The following is a 20796-nucleotide window of genomic DNA, read 5'->3' as shown; positions in this document are numbered from 1 at the left end:
CAATTTAAAGCTATGTTCCCTCATGCTAGCCATCACCATCCAAGGAAAAAGGCTCTCACTGTCCACCCAATCGAATCCTCTGATCATCTTGTACGCCTCTATTAAGTCATCTCTTAACCTCTTCTCCCTGATGAAAACAGCCTCAAGTCCCTCAGCCTTTCCTCATAAGACGTTCCCTCCATACCAGGCAACACCCTGGAAAATCTCCTCTGCAGCTTTTCCGGTACTTCCACATCCTTTCTATAATGTGGTGACCAGAACTGTACGCAATACTCCAAGTGTGGCAGCATCAGAGTTCTGTACAGCTGCGACAAGATCTCATGGCTCCAAAACTCAATCCCTTTACAGATAAAAGCTAACATACTGTACACCTTCTTAACAACCCTATCAACCTGGGTGGCAAATTTGAGGGATCTATGCACTTGGATACCGAGATTTCTCTGCTCATCCACACTACCAAGAATTTTACCTTTAGCCCAGTACTCTGTATTTCTGTTCCTCCTTCCAAAGTGAATCACCTCACACTTTTCCGCATTAAACTCCATTTGCCACCTCTTAGTCCAGCTCAGCAGCTTATCTATGTCCCTCTGTAACCTGCAACATCCTTCTGCACTGTCCACACCAACTTTAGTGTCATCCGCAAATTTCCTAATCCAACCTTCTACACCCTCTTCCAGGTCATTTATAAAAATGACAAACAGCAGTGGCCCGAAAACAGATCCTGTGGTACACCACTACTAACTGAAATCCAGGCAAACTGCAGGCCTGTCAGAAGCACAGGGGTCCTAGGTTACTGTGAAGCCGACTGAACTGGCGCAAAGGTAGAAGACAGAGGGTAGTGGTGGAGGGTTGTTTTTCAGACTGGAGGCCTGTGACCAGTGGAGTGCCACAAGGATCGGTGCTGGACCCTCTACTTTTTGTCATTTACATAAATGATTTGGATGCGAGCATAAGAGGCACAGTTAGTAAGTTTGCAGATGACACCAAAATTGGAGGTGTAGTGGACAGCGAAGAGGGTTACCTCAGATTACAACAGGATCTGGACCAGATTGGCCAATGGGCTGAGAAGTGGCAGATGGAGTTTAATTCAGATAAACATGAGGTGCTGCATTTTGGGAAAGCAAATCTTAGCAGGACTTACAAACTTAATGGTAAGATCCTAGGGAGTGTTGCTGAACAAAGAAACCTTGGAGTGCAGGTTCATAGCTCCTTGAAAGTGGAGTCGCAGGTAGATAGGATAGTGAAGAAGGCATTTGGTATGCTTTCCTTTATTGGTCAGAGTATTGAGTACAGGAGTTGGGAAGTCATGTTGGTACAGGATATTGGTAAGGCCACTGTTAGAATATTGCGTGCAATTCTGGTCTCCTTCCTATCGGAAAGATGTTGTGAAACTTGAAAGGGTTCAGAAAAGATTTACAAGGATGTTGCCAGGGTTGGAGGATCTGAGCTACAGGGAGAGGCTGAACAGGCTCGGGCTGTTTTCCCTGAAGCGTCGGAGGCTGAGGGTGACCTTATAGAGGTTTACAAAATTATGAGGGGCATGGATAGGATAAATAGACAAAGTCTTTTCCCTGAGGTCGGAGAGTCCAGAACTAGAAGACATAGGTTTAGGGTGAAAGGGAAAAGATATAAAAGAGACCTAAGGGACAACTTTTTCACGCAGAGGGTGGTACGTGTATGGAATGAGCTGCCAGAGGATGTGGTGGAGGCTGGCATAATTGAAACATTTAAGAGGCATTTGAATGGGTATATGAATAGGAAGGGTTTGGAGGGATATGGGCCGGGTGCTGGCAGGTGGGACTAGATTGGGTTGGGATATCTGGTCGGCATGGATGGGTTGGACCGAAGGGTCTGTTTCCATGCTGTACATCTCTATGACTCTATGACTCTATAAAATGCAGCCGTGAAAAACTGCAAGACTTTACAAGGAACTGCTCCTCTGTTCAGAGGCTGTTTCCCTCCTGCCTTTTGCTGTGTGAGGCTCAATAGTAAGAGAGAAGCGGTCTGGAACTGGGGGAGTTTTACACAGAACGATGTGAGTGATTTTGCTCAGCCTGAGGTCTGGAGCCAACGGGGAGGGGAGAGTCAACAGGGAGGGGAGAGTCAACGGGGAGGGGAGAGTCAACAGGATGGGGACTGGGAGGCCATCGGATAGACACTAACTTGGGGACAGGGGAAGTGACAGCAGGGAGACTGGGAGGACATGGAGATAGTGTGAAGGAAGTGGTCAGATTCTGGCCATTGGGGAAAGGGAGAAGATGAGATAGTGAGAATATGGACATTGATCAGGGTGGGGGACTGCCATTGAGACATAGAGATGTACAGCACAGGAACAGACTCTTTGCTCCAATTTGTCCATTCTGACTAGATATCCTAAATTAATCTAGTCCCATTTGCCAGCATTTGGTCCATATCCCTCTGAATTAGAATAGTATTGGAAAAGCACAGCCAGTCAGGCAGCATCCGAGGAGCAGGAAAATTGATGTTTTGGGCAAAAGCCCTTCATCATATCCCTCTAACCCCTTCCTATTCATGGTGATGAGACTCTGACCTTTGGAGGAGGGGGAAAGGGGAAACACAGCACTCATGAGGAGGCAAAGGATCAACAACAGCATCAACAACAGGAAAGATGAAGTGTTAGACTGGGTGGGAGGTAGCACATGTTGGTACCTTTTAGAACAATCCCGTCATGTGAGTGAATGTGTGAGGACCAGCATGGGTTTTGGATAGGTATGTGGATGAACGAGAGAGTGACTGATTGAGGAGGGAGCGTGGAGGGGGAGCTGGTGGTGGTTAAGTGACTCAGGAACTGGTGAGTATGTGAGTGAGAATGAGCCGTGCAGTCACCCACTTATTTTCATCCTCCTTCTCTCCTGTGAAGACAACACCACATACAAAGCAGGCTGAGACAGGAGAAGAGCTAGGCTGAAAAGCAAGCACCACTAACCGCCAATGTCATGGGAATTCTGTTGAAGCTAGCTCAGATCGTGCCTACAAGAGGTGGACCAAGGTCAGTGTTCATTAAACCTAATCCTGGTGAACAGGATCTTAGAGGTTTATTTCTTAACTGAAAATGAAGGTTTTATTTATTGTCTCCACTTTATTTGTAACTTTCTAATGGTCATTTTTATTAGTTAGGAGTAAGTGAGGACTGCAGATGCTGGAGATCAGAGTCAAAAAGTGTGGTGTTGGAAAAGCACAGCTGGTCAGGCAGCATCTGAGGAGCATTATGCTCGAAATGTCGACTCTCCTGCTCCTCGGATGCTGCCTGATCGGCTGTGCTTCTCCAACACCACACTTTTTATCACTGATTTGAAGAATCAATTTATTGCTTGGAGTTGTTTTCTGATGTTCATGTTTAGTGCCGTGGCAAAGTTTACCTTTCTGAAATTTTCTCACTCGACCCACTGAGTGAGAGAAGGATTGAAATGTGGCTCACTATCTGGAATGGTCTGACAACTGTGCTGTATCCCAACAGATTTGTTGCACAATATCCTGATGCTGAGAGATTTGGAGAATCAGCGACAAATTCATGATGCAGATTTGACTGAGACTTTAGCCTGTGTTTCAAACGAAATGTTAACTTTGTGTTAACCGTTCCTAATGCTCTTTGTTGCACCCATTGCAACACCTCCAGAGACAGGGAGGTTTGAATAATTAGTATCCTCTTGACATTCAAATATGGATCACATTGAGCTTGGGGCCAGAGAAATAAGGTCAACCACAAAGTTAAATGGTGAACCAGCTTGTAGTCCTTTATCACATATATTGCATATATGGATGCCTCATTCTGGCCAGAAACAGAGAGGTTGTGACATAACACCGGACTGTGGAAATTTAGCTTCTCATTATCACTCAGCGGAATTGCAAAACTTAACCATTTATCTACAGTTATGCCTTAAGCACCTGGCAACAAGCTAGCTGACACAAAGTTAAATTTATGTTCAAAATGCTTCATGTTAAACACTGAGTATGTGTGACACTTGAGTGGAACAAGACCAATCAAAACAGTGGAGTGTTTGCAAATGTGATCCACTTTCTATGGCTCTAAAGAGACACAACTGTAGATATCTCTAATTCAATGCACATTACAGGATATGCTTATCAAACACAATCATGCTGATACTTCATGACAGCTATTCTTCTGGCCCTTATGGGCACCTATAGACATTGATTCTGAGGCAGTTTTCTCATGTATTTTGAATAAGCATCATGCTGTATATAGGACAGATACATGGTCTCAATTGACTGATAAAATGATTCATATAGATGGACGTGCTATTCATCTGTACGGCATTTGTTGAACGCATGTTTCAGTTCCTCATGCTCATTTACTTCCCTATCTCTTCTCAGGCATTTGTTCCCATCTCACTCCTTGTTTTAGTTTTGAAATTCCAGGGCTAGTCATCAAAGTGTCGTGAATCCATGGAATTCACTACCCCAGGCTGCAGAGAATGTCAGGACACTGACTACATTAAAGGAGGAAATAAATAGGTTTTTAATTAGCAATGGGTTGGAGAGTCGTAGGAAGTGTACAGGAAAATAGAATTGAGGCTGAGATGAGATCAGCCATGATTGTATTAAATGGCAGAGCAGGCTCAAGGCATGAATTGGTTAGTCTTTCTCCTAGTTATTACATTTTTATCAAACAATTATCATCAATTGATGACTGCTCTCAATGCTTGTTTCTCGTGAATTCTCAACTTGACAACCAACATGCTCTTTATTCTTGCTTGCATCCTATAATTCATACTTTCCTAGATGCCAAGTTCTCTGGTAAACAACTATTGTTTCTCCCTATCTGAAAGGAAGACATAAAAAGCTACGATTTAGAGGTGCTGGTGTTGGACTGGGGTGGACAAAGTTAAATATCATACAACATCAAGAAAAAGTCCAACAGGTTTTAGCGAGTTTTGAGAAGATTTGTAGCTCAGGTTGAGGTTCTGAATGTAGGTTTCTTCACTGAGCTGGAAGGTTCATTTTCAGATGTTTCGTCACCATACTAGGTAACATGTTCAGTGAGCCTCCAGATGAAGCACTGCTGGTGTTCCCCACTTTCTAGGAACCTAAGGAAACCCTAACATATAAATAGAAAGCAGGAAACAACAGCAGGGCTTTGTCCAGAGGCTCACGGAAGATGTTGCCTAGTACGATGATGAAACGTCTGAAAATGAACCTTCCAGCTCAGCGAGCAAACCTACATCCAACAGGTTCAATTGGAGGTACTAGCCTTCAAAGTCCTCCTTCTTCATCAGATGGCTGTGAAGCAGAATTCTGCTCCACAACCACCTGATGAAGCAGTGCTTTAAAAGCTAGTGCCTCCAAATGAACCAGTTGGACTGTAACCTGGTGTTGTGTGATTTTTAACATAAAAAACTAGAAACACTCAGGAAGTCAAGAAACACCAGTGGAGAGAAATGATGTTGTAGTAGTGTCACTGAGTTAGTAATCAAGAGGCTTGCTTGATGCTCTGGGACAGGGGTTCCTAACCCATCAATAGTAATAGGTAGAATTTAAATTCATCTAACAAACATGGGGTGCAAAGTAGTCTCAGTAATAGTGACTAATACAGCTGTCATAATTGTTCACTTATGTTCTTTAGGGACAGATATCTGTTGTCCTTATGGGATCTGGCTGAAATGTTGCTCCAAACTGACAGCAATCTGGCTAACTTTCAACGTCTCTTTGAAATGGCTGGGTGAGTCTTTCAGTCCAAAGGCAATTAGGGAAGGGAAACAAACACTGGTCTTCCTGCATCACCCACACATCACAAATTATATTAAAAAATGCAAAGTCAACATTTCGGATCTCTGCGACCCTTCGTCCATCCTATCCATTCTACCGAAGTGCCTCATAATTTCAACTATCTCAATGAAATCTACTGTTAGCCTTCTGTATTTGAAGGAGAACAATCCAAGAGTCTGCAGCCACTTCACATAACTTGAAGTCCTTTATCCTTTGTACAATTCTACTGCACCTTCTGCAAGATCTTGGCTGTCTTTCTAAAGTGGGATGCCCAGAAAAGGATGCTTTGGATATGATTGAAAGCACACTTTTGGTAAATGCACTGCCAAGAGCTTGACTCGTTTAACATGTTTGTGCTCTGAAGATCGACAACAGAGATGTGGCTTACACAACAATCACTTCATATGAAGCCTGTCACTGCACATGTGCCACATCGAGTAAGGTCAGGATACTCATGACATGTGGAAACTGCTACATTCTTTAAAACATGTTCAACATTTCCACTAATGGATTCTTGTCCCAGAAGAGACGTACGCACAAAACCTAATTAAATCCTCTCAAAAGAATCTAGAAATGACCTTATTCTGAACCACCAACAATTTTGCCCTTCGCTGCCAAGAACATTTTAAATGAATTGCCTCAATTCTTGTTTCTTTTTATGTTTCTCTTTTGTTATCATTGTAGTTATTAGTGGAAAGAATTTTTGAAAGCAAAATCAAAAAAGTGCCTTAATAAATAAGGGAAACGTTTGCAGAAGAAAGAAGTGGGACCAATGAGATATTTCACTCAATGGGCTAGCACAGGGTGATGGGCTAAAAGGCTTCTATCTGAACTGTATGATGACATGATTCTATAAAAAAACAAATATCAGATGTCACTTGGAATGTTGTTAAGCTGTAATTGAAGGTGTGAGGTACTTGAAAAATCTAATGATTTACTAATGTATAAACAGTTGAATTTAGGTCCATAGTTCCCCAAAAGTAGCAACAGCATGTGGATAGGGTGGTCAAGAAGACATATGGTAAGCTTGCCTTCATCGATTGGGACATAGACTATAAAAATTTGCAAGTTATGTGCAGCCATGCAGCCATGGCCACACTCGGAATATTGTGTACAATTTAGATCAGAGTGGTGCTGGAAAAGCACAGCAGGTCAGACAGCATCCAAGGAGCAGGAAAATCGACGTTTCGGGCAAAAGCCCTTCATCAGGAAAGTGTACAGTTCTGGTCGCCAATCAGAGTTAACATTTCAGGTCGACTGTTTCAACCTGTCACTGGACCTAAAACGTTAGCTCAGATTTCTCGCCACGGATGCTGTAAAACCTGCTGAGCTTTTCCAGCAATTTCTACTTTTGTTTCTGTTTACAGCATCTGCAGTTCCTTCAGTTTTCCAGAATGTTATCTGCTTTGGAGGATATTAGCAATGAGGAGAGATCGGACGAACATGGATTGTTTTCACTTGCATGTCGAAGGATGAGGGGAGACCTGATTGAACTTCACAAAATTATGAGGAGCATGGATAGAATGGATAGTCATTATCCCAGGGTAGAAATTTCAATTACTCAAAGCATAGGTTTAAGGAGGTTAAAAGAAAGTAAGTTAAAAGGAGATGTGAGAAGCATGTTCTTTACACAGAGGATGGTAGTGTCTGGAATGCTCTGCCAGAGGAAGTGGTGGAGGCGAATACCATATCAATACTTAAGAGTCATCTTGACAGATACGTGGATAGGCAGGGAATAGAGGGATATGGATTGCATAGAGGTCTTTAGTTTAGAAAGACATCATGTGTGGGCACAGTCGTGGTGGACTGAAGGCCCTGGTCTTGTGCTGTATTGTTTTTCTTGGTCTGTGAATGCACAAGCTCAATGGACTGGTTCAACCTCTAGCTGTGCCTCTTACGTATGGTCTGATGGTGATGTATTTTTTAAAAAAATATGATATGCTCATTGCTGACAAAGTCAACAGTTGTGTCATCCCCATGACCCTTCAACCCTGTGCTTTATCGTCATTGCAGCAGTCAGTTAAGAGTCAAGCACATTGACAGGTTTTGAACAACAACTGATGATAGTTATAATCGTCAAGAATAGCTTTATATTATAGCTCCTCCGGTGAGATTTGAACTGATATGTCTCAGCGCAGTAGCCAGATACTCTAGTTTACGAACCCAATGGTGTTCATGCAAAACCACTGTCATCCCCAGTGACTGGGTTATTTTCAGTGTGTACTGATGTGGAAGTAGGCATGTTTCAATCAATATAACACAGAAGTTCAGAAGAAAGCATTAAAATAGATTCAACATGCCTCATGTCAGGGCTGCATAAAGGGCTGTGTGATGTCACTATCCTCCACCCTTTGCATCTTGGAGAAATCATCTTGCCTTCATCAAGAGAAGCTGCTGCAGTTTCTGCCATGGTCTTATTTTGCCATACACACGGTCTGCACACTTAAATGGCCATTTGGAAAACTATTCCTTTTTATTCTCTGTGAATTGTACTTGTGAATATTCAATGAGTTGTCATGGTGGATTAAGGAGGATATGGTGGTGGTGGTGCATTATGTTGGCATAGGGACAATTGGAGAGAGCATTAGGTTGCAGGGGTTTGTAAGGGTGGGAATTAGGGAGCATGTGAGAACAAGGGGCAGTGATGGGTAAAGTCTTGAGGAACGTTTTATATTTTTCCATCTTTTAGAGAGGTTAGATAGTCCTTTGCATTTGGTTCAAGGATGCTTTTGATGGAATTAAAGGACCCTTTGAAAGAGATCAGGGACCGTTTCGTGCAGGTAAGATACTGGTACCAATGAGTGTTTTTTGTCATCATTGTCATGGTCAATGGACACTGATAGCATGCCTTCTGAAGTGTACCCATTGGTGAGTCCCAGATGAGTTAGCATGGAGACAGAAGGGAAATGGAGAGGGTTGTGAGTTGGCATGTTCACTTGGTGTTCCGGGGGCTATGGTGATCCTTGAGAACACAGGGTGACTATGAAGGGGCTATGGGAGCTGGATAGATTAAAATAAGGTAGCACAGGGCTTGAAGGGCCTTTGGTGATGGGCATTGAGCAACACAGAGTCTATAAAGGGTCATGGGGATAGAGTGGCATAGGCAGGATAAGCAGCCAATGGGATGGGAACTGGGGCAGAGGTAACATGCATGGAGCAAGGGGATTGTGTGAAGGATTGAGCAGAAGGGGTCTTTTACAATTTTTATTTTTCTTGTTACACTTCAACCCAAGAGCCAGAGCCCTGTAACAGGCTCTCCCTTAATCCACCTCAGAGACTGACCACCAGTAAGTCTCTTCCTAGGTCACCTGGTCCAACTTGCCAACCCAACAAGACCACCTGAGTTTCAGACTGACCCCATATTATCTCTAACAAGGGCCTTCATTCTCAGTCTCATATTTTCAAATTCATGGAGGACACATAATTTCTTGCGAAGGGGAGATAAGGCCTATTTTAGAATGTTACTGACTCCAGAGAAAATTGCAACCTCTGCCTGATCCTGTGCTCATATTATGGGCAGGAACTAGTCAATGTGAATACATGCAATTTTTTTCAGAAGCACAATTGAATAATGTCCAGAATACTGGTCTAGTGGTATTATCATAGAACCATAGCATCCCTTCTTTGTGGAAGCAGGCCATTCGGCCCATCAAGACAATATGGACGCTCTAAAGAGCACCCCACCTATACCCAGACCCCCTACCCCATCCTTGTAACCCTGCATTCCCACCTAGTCTTCACGCCTTTGGACTGTGGGAGGTAACAGGAGCACCCAGAGGAAACTTACACAGATTCAGGGAGAATATTCAAACTTCATATAGACAGTCGCCTGAGACTGGAATTGAACCCAGGTTCCTGAGGCAGCAGTGCTAGCCATTGAGCCACCATGTTGCCCAAATCATTGCATATTAATCCAGAGACGCAACAATATTCTGGGGACCTGGGTTCAAATTCACCGCACCCACCTCCGAATGACAGCAGGTTACATTTCAGTCCAATAAATATTTGGAATTAAGAATTTAATGATGACCATTGAGCCTCAGTTGTTGGTTGGGAAAGACCCATCTGTTTCATTCATGGCATTTACTGAAGAAAATCTTTGTCCTTACCTTGTCCTACCTACTGGCGTCACCAGACCCATAGCAATGTGTTTAGTTCCTAACTACCCCTTGGGCAATAAATGTTGGCCTCGCCAACAATGATGACCTCCAGTGTGTGAAGAGAGAGAAAAATTCTGTTTCTCCAACTGTGGAAATTCAGATATTATCTCAACACAGCTGAGGATCAAGCCTGGCGTATTTGGCTTCTATTCTTTCTATCAAACAAAAACGGAAAGTGTTGGAGAAACTCAGCAGGTCTGGCAGCATCTGTGGAGAGACAGAGATAATGTGTTGGGTCTGGTGACCCTTCTTTATTCTCTGTGTCTTTGGCGCGCTCTTTCTGAAAAGGTGGTGGAAACAGAGTCTTGGAATATTATAGAGGTCGAAAATTATGAGGGACATGGATAGGAAAAATAGACAAAGTCTCTTCCCTGGGGTGGGGGAGCCCAGAACTAGAGGGCATAGGTTCAGGGTGAGAGAGGAAAGATATAAAAGAGACCTAAGGGGCAACTTTTTCATGCAGGGTATGGTACGTGTATGGAATGCGCTGCCAGAGGAAGTGGTGGAGGCTGGTACAATTGCAACATTTAAAAGACATTTGGATGGGTGTATGAATAGGAAGGGTTTGGAGGGATATGGGCCGGGTGCTGGCAGGTGGGACTAGATTGGGTTGGGATATCTGGTCGGTATGGACGGGTTGGACCGACGGGTCAGTTTCTGTGCTGTACATCTCTATGACTCTCTGTCTCTATGACACCATGAGTACAGCCAACCCTCTTCTCTTGATGGAGGGGATATTTGGTCAGAAATCACATGACACCAGATTATAGTCCAACAGGTTTATTTGAAGCCACAAGCTTTCAGAGACTGAGTCCCTTCATCAGGTGAAGTGAGAGAGAAGCACACAGACAGAGAATTTAAAGGCAGAGAGATCAAAAGATCAGACAACTGCTGTGAGTGAAGTATCAGATAATAAGTCTCTGCAGGTGACCAAGAGTATTAGGCGGTGTGAGTAAAGTGATTAAAGTGAGTAAAGGGTAGGGGTTGGGTCTGAGTGGGAGAATCTTTGGAGGGTTGGTGTGGACTCAATGGGCAAATGGCCTGCTTACACACTGTAGGGTTTCAATGATTCTATGACTATGGGCTCTAACAACCCAAAGACATGAAGCACCGGGGAGTTTTCTTGAAAATATTATCTTAAGAGAAATTAAGTACATTAAAGTGATACTTAACTTTGTACACCCCAGTCCAACACCGGTATCTCCAAATCATATAAACTCTGTGCCTGTGTGCTCTTCTCCCTCACTGCACCTGACAAAGGAGCAGCGCTCCAAAAACTTGTGATTTCAAATAAACCTGTTGGACTATAACTTGGTGTCACGTGACATCTGACCTTGTCCACCACACTCAAACACTGTTGCCTCCACCTCTAGAATATTCGGTGACGGAGAGAGAGCAACACTAGAATGGGACAAGAGTTTCAGGTTCAGGTTTCACGCCAGGAGCTGTCAGCCACAGAAGGTGCCAGGTTGTGGGAAAATAAGTGATTCCTGAAGAAGGGCTTATGCCCGAAACGTCGATTCTCCTGTTCCCTGGATGCTGCCTGACCTGCTGCGCTTTTCCAGCAACACATTTCCAGCTCTGATCTCCAGCATCTGCAGACCTCACTTTCTCCTACCAATCTGTCAAGCCTTCTAATCCACCTATGTGAGTGGTAAAAGATGGAAAGCTTCCTGGTCAGTCCGAACTGCGTGGTGCAACAGCCTCCACATGTTAAAAAGTCTCTACTTGCGCATTCTTGCCGTGACCAAATGTCACCCTCATTCTGAGGGTCAACCAGGCAGATAAATTTCACCTCGGTGTATTTTCCAAGTGCAGAGATAGAAGGTAGATGGAGAGTGAAACATCAGCCAGTTAGATAATCTGTCCACCATCTGATTGGTGAAGCAAACCCTGTGAAGATGGATGTGTCAAATAAACATTACAGGTTTGGGGATGGGGAGTCGTGCAAAGCAGGACACCATGTGGTTAAACATCCAGGCATACACCAAACCGGACTTGGCAACTCTAACTTCATTGGCTAGTCTGAAATAAAATAGGAGAAAGTGAGGTCTGCAGATGCTGGAGATCAGAGCTGAAAATGTGTTGCTGGAAAAGTGCAACAGGTCAGGCAGCATCCAGGGAACAGGAGAATCGACGTTTCGGGCATGAAGAAGGGCTTATGCCCGAAATGTCCATTCTCCTGTTCCCTGGATGCTGCCTGACCTGCTGCGCTTTTCCAGCAACACATTTTCAGCTCTGAAATAAAATAGGTCAGGTAGGCTGGGAAATGCAGGGAAAGGGTAGGGGTTGGGTCTGAGTGGGAGGATCTTTGGAGGGTTGGTGTGGATTCAATGGGCTGAATGGCCTGCTTGCACACTGTCAGGTTCCTATGATTCTATGACTAGGGGCTGGAACAACCTAAAGACCTGAAACACTGGGGAGTTTTCTTAAAAATATTATCTTAAGGAAATTAAGTTTTAAGATTCTTCAAATATATTTGAAACAAATACTAATATGAGCCACTCGCTGGAAAATGAAACGAGAGTAGATAGTTGCCAAAAACAACAATTGCTGGGAAAACGCAGCATCTGTGGAGAGAAAGCAGAGTAACATCTCGGGTCCAGTGACCCTTCTTCAGAAGTGATGGTTCTGAGTAGGTAGGAGTTTGATGATGGGCTGAAGAGCCTCTATCCATTTTGTAAAACTTCATGGCTATGTGTCCCCATAAATCAGCAAGCAAATTAAAAAACAATGTAAGTGAAAGTGTTACGATTAAAATTATATCAATCTGATTTAAACTGGTAAAAAAAAACTTAAGTCAGAGAGCCAACTGAAGTTTGATTTGAACTGAAATGAGAGAGTCACAGAGTTTTTACAATATAGTAAAGGCCTTTCCCCCATTATGTCCACACCAGTCATCAAGCACTGATCAATTCTAATTCAATTTTTCCGTACTTGGCCCACAGTCTTGCATGCTGTAGCATTTCAAGTGCCCATCTAAATAGTTCTTACACATCTTGAGGATTCCTGCCTCTACCACCCTTTTAGGTAGTGAATTCCACACTCTGGGTGAAAGTTTGGTTCCTCAAATACCCTTTAAACGTCCTGCTCCTTGCCTAAAAGCAGTTTCCCCCAGTTATTGTCCCCTCTGTATGTCACAAGCAGTTTTTTTCACACATACATAATTATTTCTGGCAAGTTTAATCACCAACTTCCTGAGGATTTGGCGCTCTGTATCGGTGGCCTATATAAGTGTGTTCCCCTATACTTGTACTTGACAAAACCAAAGGCAGGATAAAACCTAACAAAGCACTAAGCCTGTGTTGTTTCTAATTTTGTTTCTTGTCAGAGTTCTGTTGATTGAAATGTAAATTAAACTTCTTGTGTTCTCCGTTTAACTGAGCACTTTCAAATTGATCAGCCTCTTCTCAAATACAAGCATTTTAAGAAAAGGGACAAACATATTTATTGCCAAGTCAAAAATGCAATTCTACAGAAGCTGAATTTAAAGAAGAAAAAATAAAGAAAGCTGGGAAATCTCAGTGGGTCATGGCAGCAACTGTGGAGAGGGAAATGACAAGCTTTCAGTGCTGGAAAGCATTAAGAGATTTTATTTTATTTAGTGAATGGGAAGCAATGTATCTTTGTTTGCTAAATTTAAACAACCCTCTGCCTGCAGAGCAATGAGCGACATTATTGGTGTCTCTCCACTAGTGCATAAAGTGTTTGTGCTGAGGCCCCAGTGCAGGAGATTGGTTACGCTCAGGCACTGGCTTGTCCTGAAGCTGTCATCAAAGATAACAGCTTTTCAGCAAGTGTAGAGTCAAGACAAATTGGGTGTCAGGCCAGGGGGATGTTCATGTGAGTTGGTTGGACAATGGGCAATTTCTTAAAGTCTAGGCAAAAGTGAGGACTGCAGATGCTGGAAATCAGAGTCTAGATTAGAGTGGTGCTGGAAAAGCCCATCCAGTCAGGCAGCATCCAAGGAGCAGGAAAATCGACGCTTCGGGCAAAAGCCCTTCATCAGGACTTTCTTAAAGTCTGTTCATCTCAAAATCTTCCAATTCTGATTGTAGGATCATTGATCTGATCTCCACTTCACTCTCTGCACACACATTCACTGCCAACTACTTCCACGTGTTGGGATGAAAGATTCTCTCAGTGAAAGGTACAATTTCAAAAAGAGCAGGAACGTACATCTACACCTACATTTATTTGGAAAAAATGTCAGATATTTCTAACATACCCATTCGCAGGAACTAGCTGTGGACAATTTGGTTGTTCCCGACTTTCTAACACTTGGACACAATTTCATTCACTGTAATGTGGTAAAAGATTATTCGCGTCCAATAGGACAACATGGAGTTCTACTGACACACAATTGGTCAGGGTGTGGATATCACAATGTGTACCTCCCTTTTGTTTTGTAGGCAAGGTGGCAAACATGGTGCTATGTGTTAAGTTGCATAAAAGCTACACGCAATCTGGACTCACCCAATTGCACTGCAAGCTTCAGCAGACCTCGCTTTGTGTTTGAGTGAATTGCGCCAGTTCACCTATTAAATATAGGTTAAATGACCTCCCATGAATGGTCAGGGTCAGTGAACGAACCTTGTCATATCCTGAGGCTGTTTGACCAGCAGGCTCACACACTACTTCATGCACGAGACCTCTTCAGTTGATCTTTATCAATCACAACTCACCTACAGTGCTTGAGTGAATGTGCTTTACCTCCGTCTCACACAGTAAGCTCTGCTCCAAGCCTCATAACCACATCTCACCAGCTTGCATTAGCTGCTTTGTATCTTGCTGGCACACAACAGGAGGGTGGTAGCACCTAGTTGGCAGGAGAAGGGCACAGGATGATGGAAGTAGGGTGTGAGGTCTCTCTCCCTTGGAGATGGCATTGGGGGAAATAATAGGGTGAGTGGGCCCTGGGGAGAAATTTACCATCTTCTCACTATGGCACTAATTAGGTTCTGAGTGAGACTACCATCTGGATGTGCCACCAAGTAAAATCCCTCAATGCTAAACTGATGGGCACGTATAATCTCTGAAACATTGGTTTTAGTGCTCCTCGGATGCTGCCTGAACTGCTGTGCTTTTCCAGCACCATTAATCCAGAATCTGGTTTCCAGCATCTGTAGTCATTGTTTTTACCTACAATCTCCAACTTGCCTCATTGTGACTATTTACCTTCCTGGCAGGACAGAAATATAGCAACTCCTTTCACTTGGGAAACCAGACCCATTTGCCTGCTGGGTCCAGTTAGGAGGATGTCTAATTGCCCCAATCAGAGGTATGGAGGAAAAGCAAAGGTATGTCACCTCAGAGCCAAATTCCTTTCCTTACCTCCACGCCACACCCTGTAACCCCAAATCAAAAAGATAATAAAATGAATTCCCACTACTGGAAGAGTAGGAAGAGCAAATTGTTAAAAATTGTTGAAAGAGACTTGAATGAAGTCAGGTGGAAGAATAGTCTCTTTAAACAAAGGATTTTGTTCACAGCCATTAATGGAATAAGCTACCTCAGTCTAAGGATTTCAGTTTATGAAACCAAACCCAGGAGATTTCGAAGCTGAGAAAGTCTACACTCCTAGTTGTGGGAGTGAAATAAAAAGCTGCTCAGAAGAACAAAACTGAAAACAAAAACAAAGAAGTCAACCTACAGATTGGATATGGAAGAAACAATTCTCTGAATTTTTACTAATTCTAAAGGGATGGGTTTGGAGAATAGATGGGATTTTGTTTTGCTGTGTGTTTGAAATCATTATATGTTGATAACTTGGTTTGTTTTATTTTTATTTTACATATTGAATTTCTGCTTTAGTATTAAAACCAAATCTGCAACCTGATGTGCTTGTGCTTCTGTGAAAGGTCACCACATTCATTTTTTAAAATGATCTATCAAGCCAGATTTAATTCTGGGATCTAACTTATCCAGACATAACATCAGCTGCAGTTAAAGCAGCTACAAGGTCTGTGTTTGATATTAAGGAGCATGTTCAGCTTTTAGATGTTCAAAAAGATATTACCTGAAAAGTTGAACTCCAAAATGTCAACATTGATGTCAAATCAGCATTTCACAGTCATGAATTCCGACAGATGCGCACTTGCAAAGTAACTGATTGAGGATGATCAGCCATGATCATAATGAATGGTGGTGCAGGCTCAAAGGGTAGAATGGCCTACTTCTGCACCTATTGTCTATTGTCTATTAACATTTAGCATAGCGAGCACTCGTGACTGTGTTTTGGATGCAAGATGCTACCAAAAAATTGCACAGTCTAATTTCCTAAAACAAAATGGTTAATAAAAGAAGGGGATGATGGAAAGATATCTGATGAACGATGTTGCAATATTTAAAGAGTAAACCGCAGGGATAAAGAACTAAAATGTTTCAATCCTGATGTAAATCTTAATGCCAGGTTGTGGCTGGATAGTTCACCCTTTTTCTGAGATGCCCACCATCTATTAACTGCTAACGAATTGAATGTCTTGCTAAACTGTTTCAGTGGACAGTTAAGAGTCAATCACTGTGGATCTGGATTCACTTATAGGCCAGACCAGGTAAGGACGGGCGATGTCCTTCTCTCACATTAATGAGTCTGAGGACTTTCACAATAAGCAATGCTTCATGTTGGTTGTCATGGCTACTAATACTGAGAGAAGCTTTCAGTTGTACTCAATTAATGCAATTGAAATCCCACCAATGGGATTTGAACTCAGAACCTTAGTTGAAATGAATCATAGATTCCCTCCAGTGCAGAAAGAGGCCATTTGGCCCATCACATCTGGTCAAACCCTCCAAAGAGCATTCCATCCTCATATTATCCCCATAAACTCACATTTATCATGGCCTATCCATCTAAAATGTGCATCTTTGGTGTGAACCCAGGGGAAACCCACGCAGATGCAGGGAGAATGTGAAATCTCCACACAGTCAGTGCCCCAAGACTGGAATCGAATGGAGATCCTTAGCACTGTAAGGTAGCAGTGCTAACCACTGAGCCACCTGTCTGTTCATTGACCAGATGGCATTACGACCATCTTCGTCAGCACCTTCCTGGAAGTGGCCAATTATAAAAGGACAGCAGCCAAGTACCAATACAGGAGATATTTTCAGTGTGGCTTGTGAGTTGACTACTGGCTTCACTGACAATGTGGGTGCTGGTGAGTTGGCATCAACATGGCACTGAGGAGGAGGTACCCTCAGCAGGATGGCAGCAAGGCTGCATTAACAGAGGCATCATGCACCCTGAAAAGGGTCCAATGGCATACCTTGCCCTTTGGGAGATGCTGTAAATTACCTCCAATTGCCCTCCCCACTGTGAAGTTGTCTCCTTTGCCTTGTTGGCCCTCCCCAAGACATCAACTTGGCAACTGTTGCTGGGAATATCACCACAGACTGTGGGAAGAGTGGACAGAGGCAGGAGCGTGTTGTGGAGCCAACTGGGCATTTCCATCATATGTTTCACCCCCCGCCCAGCCTCCCAAAAGTCCCTGTGCGGAGTGCAGCATATTCAGGTCAAGTGGTCTTTCAATGAAGCTAATTTAAATATTGCAAACTTCCTTACTAGAAGAAGACTATTTTCATTTAGTTTTTTGTTTGGTAAGTGATTACCTAATCCCACTTCTGGCACAGATGAAGCAATCACGTTGTCACTGAGTTGGGGTTTCGCTGCACCACCAGTGGTGTCAATGAATTGCAGGGTCTTTTTCAGAGAATATTTTTGTAAGATGACAGAAGCCAGCAATAGGGAACTAGAAAAGCGGAAACAGCATTTCTACTGAAGGAAATTTTTTTTTTTAGGTAACTCGGAGTATCTATGACATTCTCTTTTCTTGCAGCAGATGCAGTGAAAGTTCAAAGTAAAATAAAGAATGGCAGAAGAGTCACTATTTGGCTGGTAGGTGGTAATGACATCAGTGTCCTAATGTTGCCTTGCTCCCACCCTGCTAAGGGTGCCACCTCAGTGCCACATTGCTCGCAACTCACCAGTACCCACACCCTGAGTGCAGTTCCACCCACAAGCCCTGCTGAAAAGGCTTCCTGATTCGTCAGAAACATCTCATGAGCATCACTAACATAAAATGCGGTGACTTGAAATGTTCAGTGTAACATTCAGTATCTCAGAAGGTGACAGTGGTTGGTAGTTGTACCGTTTTCAGATGGCTGGCTCGTTCCTGGTCTTGCAAAAGGTTGGTTCTTTCTTTATACAGGATCATGGCCATCTTTGAATAAGCCAGTGTCGCCCCAAAGAGTTAGGTGTCAATTATCATTCACCTCACTAAAGCACCGACATGCCACAATAAATTCACCAACTATACGCTTTGTGTGAAGGCGTTCACTCCAAACTAAGCTCCGTCACATGACCTTGAACAGAAGCAGACAATATTGATCCTTTAACCCTGGATAGGAAGATTGAGCAGAGAGTAAACAACCCTCCCTCTGATCAATCTGCAGCATACTCGAGTAATTAGAGGACAGCGCAAGTTAATCAACACAGGTAGTGGTTAACCTTTCCAACGACTGGGAGACTGAGCCCATAACAAAAGCTTGCTTTAAATTATTAATGAGACAACTGGTGTTAGTGCAGGTACATCAATCAGTGTTGCTTAAATTAAAATGAAAAATATATACTGCCATGTTACAAAACTTTGCAAGTAAGGCAGGCTAATGTAACTTAACTCTTACCTATTTTGTCTTTTTCGTGATCTGAATGTTTCTTAGCTTAATAACATTGAATGGCCCTGAAGCCTTTCAGGTCTGTGATAGTCGCCTGCTCACTGGAGTAATGACTTCCTTTGAAGTCTAAGGAGAAGAGTGGTGAAGCTAGAAAAGGAGAAAGTGCTAAATGTGAATTAATCATTCTTCCAACCCTATGGGTTTACAAACAACAAATTAGCCATTCAGAAAACTTTTTGTTGATTGCTGTGACAACCCTGCCATTTCAAATGTATTTTAAAATATTTTACAGCCTGTTACAATTGGGCAACATATGCATTTGTAGGAGATCATAAAATGAGCAAAACCACTTAGCAGCGCCAATGGATATGAGGCATAGAGAAGATTCAAAACCTAAAACACCAGTGGATTTTCATTGCAACTTCTTTTCTAAACCAAGCTGAACATACCACACCAATTTAACCAATGAAGTAGCACATTGCGTGTGACCTTATTGCTAATCTGATTGCTGCATCTGGTCTTGCAAGAGAAAAAAAAACCTGACACTTCTTCCTGGAATATGGGCAGCGGTTTTTACCCACAGTCTCCCAAGCTGTTTCCTTCTTCGAGTTGCTCAGTATGTTACTGTGAGATAAGGTTGTGCAAAAAAGGAACGGACACAGTCCTTATCTGCCTCATATCTTTTCATGCACACACAATGCATACACCCTATAGAGCAGGTGCAGATATACTAACACACTACTGTGTGGAAGTAATATTGAGAGTTAATCTCGCTCTCTCTTACACACCCACATGCATTGATCACAAAGAAATGATCTGTTTTTAGAGCTTCTGAACCACACAATATTCCAATGCTCTCATGTCACCTTGTAGCCTGGCTCAATGGTTAGCACTCTCGAATGAGTCAGACATTTGTAGATTGAATGTTCCACACTGCAGTCTCATGAGCAGAAGTATGTCGTGTTACACTTCCTGTACTGCAGTAAGGTGGGATGAAATAACTGCACACAGGCCGTTACCAAGTCACCCTTTATTTACATGTGCACTGTACACCGTCTCTAACCAATCAGTTCAAAGCCAGTCCCTGGACGAAAGAGACCTTCTGACTCTTCTGTTGATATCTGTCAGATCAAGGATCTCATAGTTAATGAGATCCAACGGGCCCTCATTCCAGTCACTACATAGGAGTGTAATGAACTGTAGGTGGTGCTATCTTTTGGTTGAGGCATCAAAGCCAGGCCCTATCTCTCCTCTTGCATGAATGTGAAAGATTCCAGGGCATTATGGGATAGGAATAGACCATTTACATCTCTGACTCCCTTCTGTCATTTGCTGAGATTATGACTGTTCTGTCAGCTCACTCTATGCCTGTTTTTGCTGTGTGTCCCGTAATACCTTTGATAAATGATTAGCCATCATCCCATTAGCAATTGTAGTTTCAATATCTATTTGTGGAAAAAAGTTCCAAGCTTTAATGTAGAAGTGTTTTCTAAGTCACTTATCCCCAGGTTTCCCAAAAAGCAACATTAGTTTAAATGTATCTATCCCTGAATAACTTGAAAACATTCATCAAATTCAACACCTAAACCCCTCTCCCCTCCCCCCTCATCCCATACCCACCATCTTACAACTCTTCCAAATTCCAAGGGAAACAATCTGAATTTTATACAACTGATCGTCAAGATTTAACCCTTGAAGTCCTGGTATAATTCAAACAAGCATGCATTAAGTGTCTTGTGGAACAATGGTAGTGTTACTACCTTTGAGCTAGAAGGTACAGATTCAAATCCCAGCTACCCTGGGGATGTGTCATAGCTATGTCCAAACAGGTCGCTTAGGAATAAATACATTGCATGCCCTCCAACGTCCTGATAGCCTTCATGATATGTTGTGCCCAGGCTTTGAGATGAGATTTAACTGGGGTGCTGTGTGGCTTAACTGATTTCAAACCTCTTGTACTTTGGTCCTTTGGATATAGAGACTGGAATTTCATTAATATTTTTGATTATTTTCAATACCTGTTCACAACACTATGTACCTGGGTCCACAACTCCTTTCAGATGACACTGTTCCTAGTTTTCACGCTATTGAGTAATTACCCTGCCTTATTCTTTGTTTAGTTCAAAGTGAACGGCCTCCCATTTCCCTAGATTAGAATCTGCCAATATCTCCATTAAAATTGTGTCTCCATTCACTCCTCTTACAATGTTGCATATCA

General features: G+C 42.9%; 1 protein-coding gene across 1 annotated transcript in view; it reads right to left on the bottom strand.

The window, feature by feature from the left end:
• The window catches only part of mbnl1 (muscleblind-like splicing regulator 1), a 357851-nt gene extending 339241 nt beyond the window's left edge, over nt 1-18610 (bottom strand). The window contains exon 1 of the mRNA XM_087993344.1: nt 18588-18610. The gene's annotated coding sequence lies outside the window, so the exon portion shown is untranslated. The remainder of the gene's footprint in view (nt 1-18587) is intronic.
• Nucleotides 18611-20796: the final 2186 nt, after the last annotated feature.

The sequence above is a fragment of the Chiloscyllium plagiosum genome, unplaced genomic scaffold (assembly GCF_037043375.1).
Source record: "Chiloscyllium plagiosum isolate Xiang-an unplaced genomic scaffold, Cpla_swu_hap1 HiC_scaffold_13, whole genome shotgun sequence".
Classification (NCBI taxonomy): Eukaryota; Metazoa; Chordata; class Chondrichthyes; order Orectolobiformes; family Hemiscylliidae; genus Chiloscyllium; species Chiloscyllium plagiosum.
This window is presented reverse-complemented; position numbering and strand designations above follow the sequence as displayed.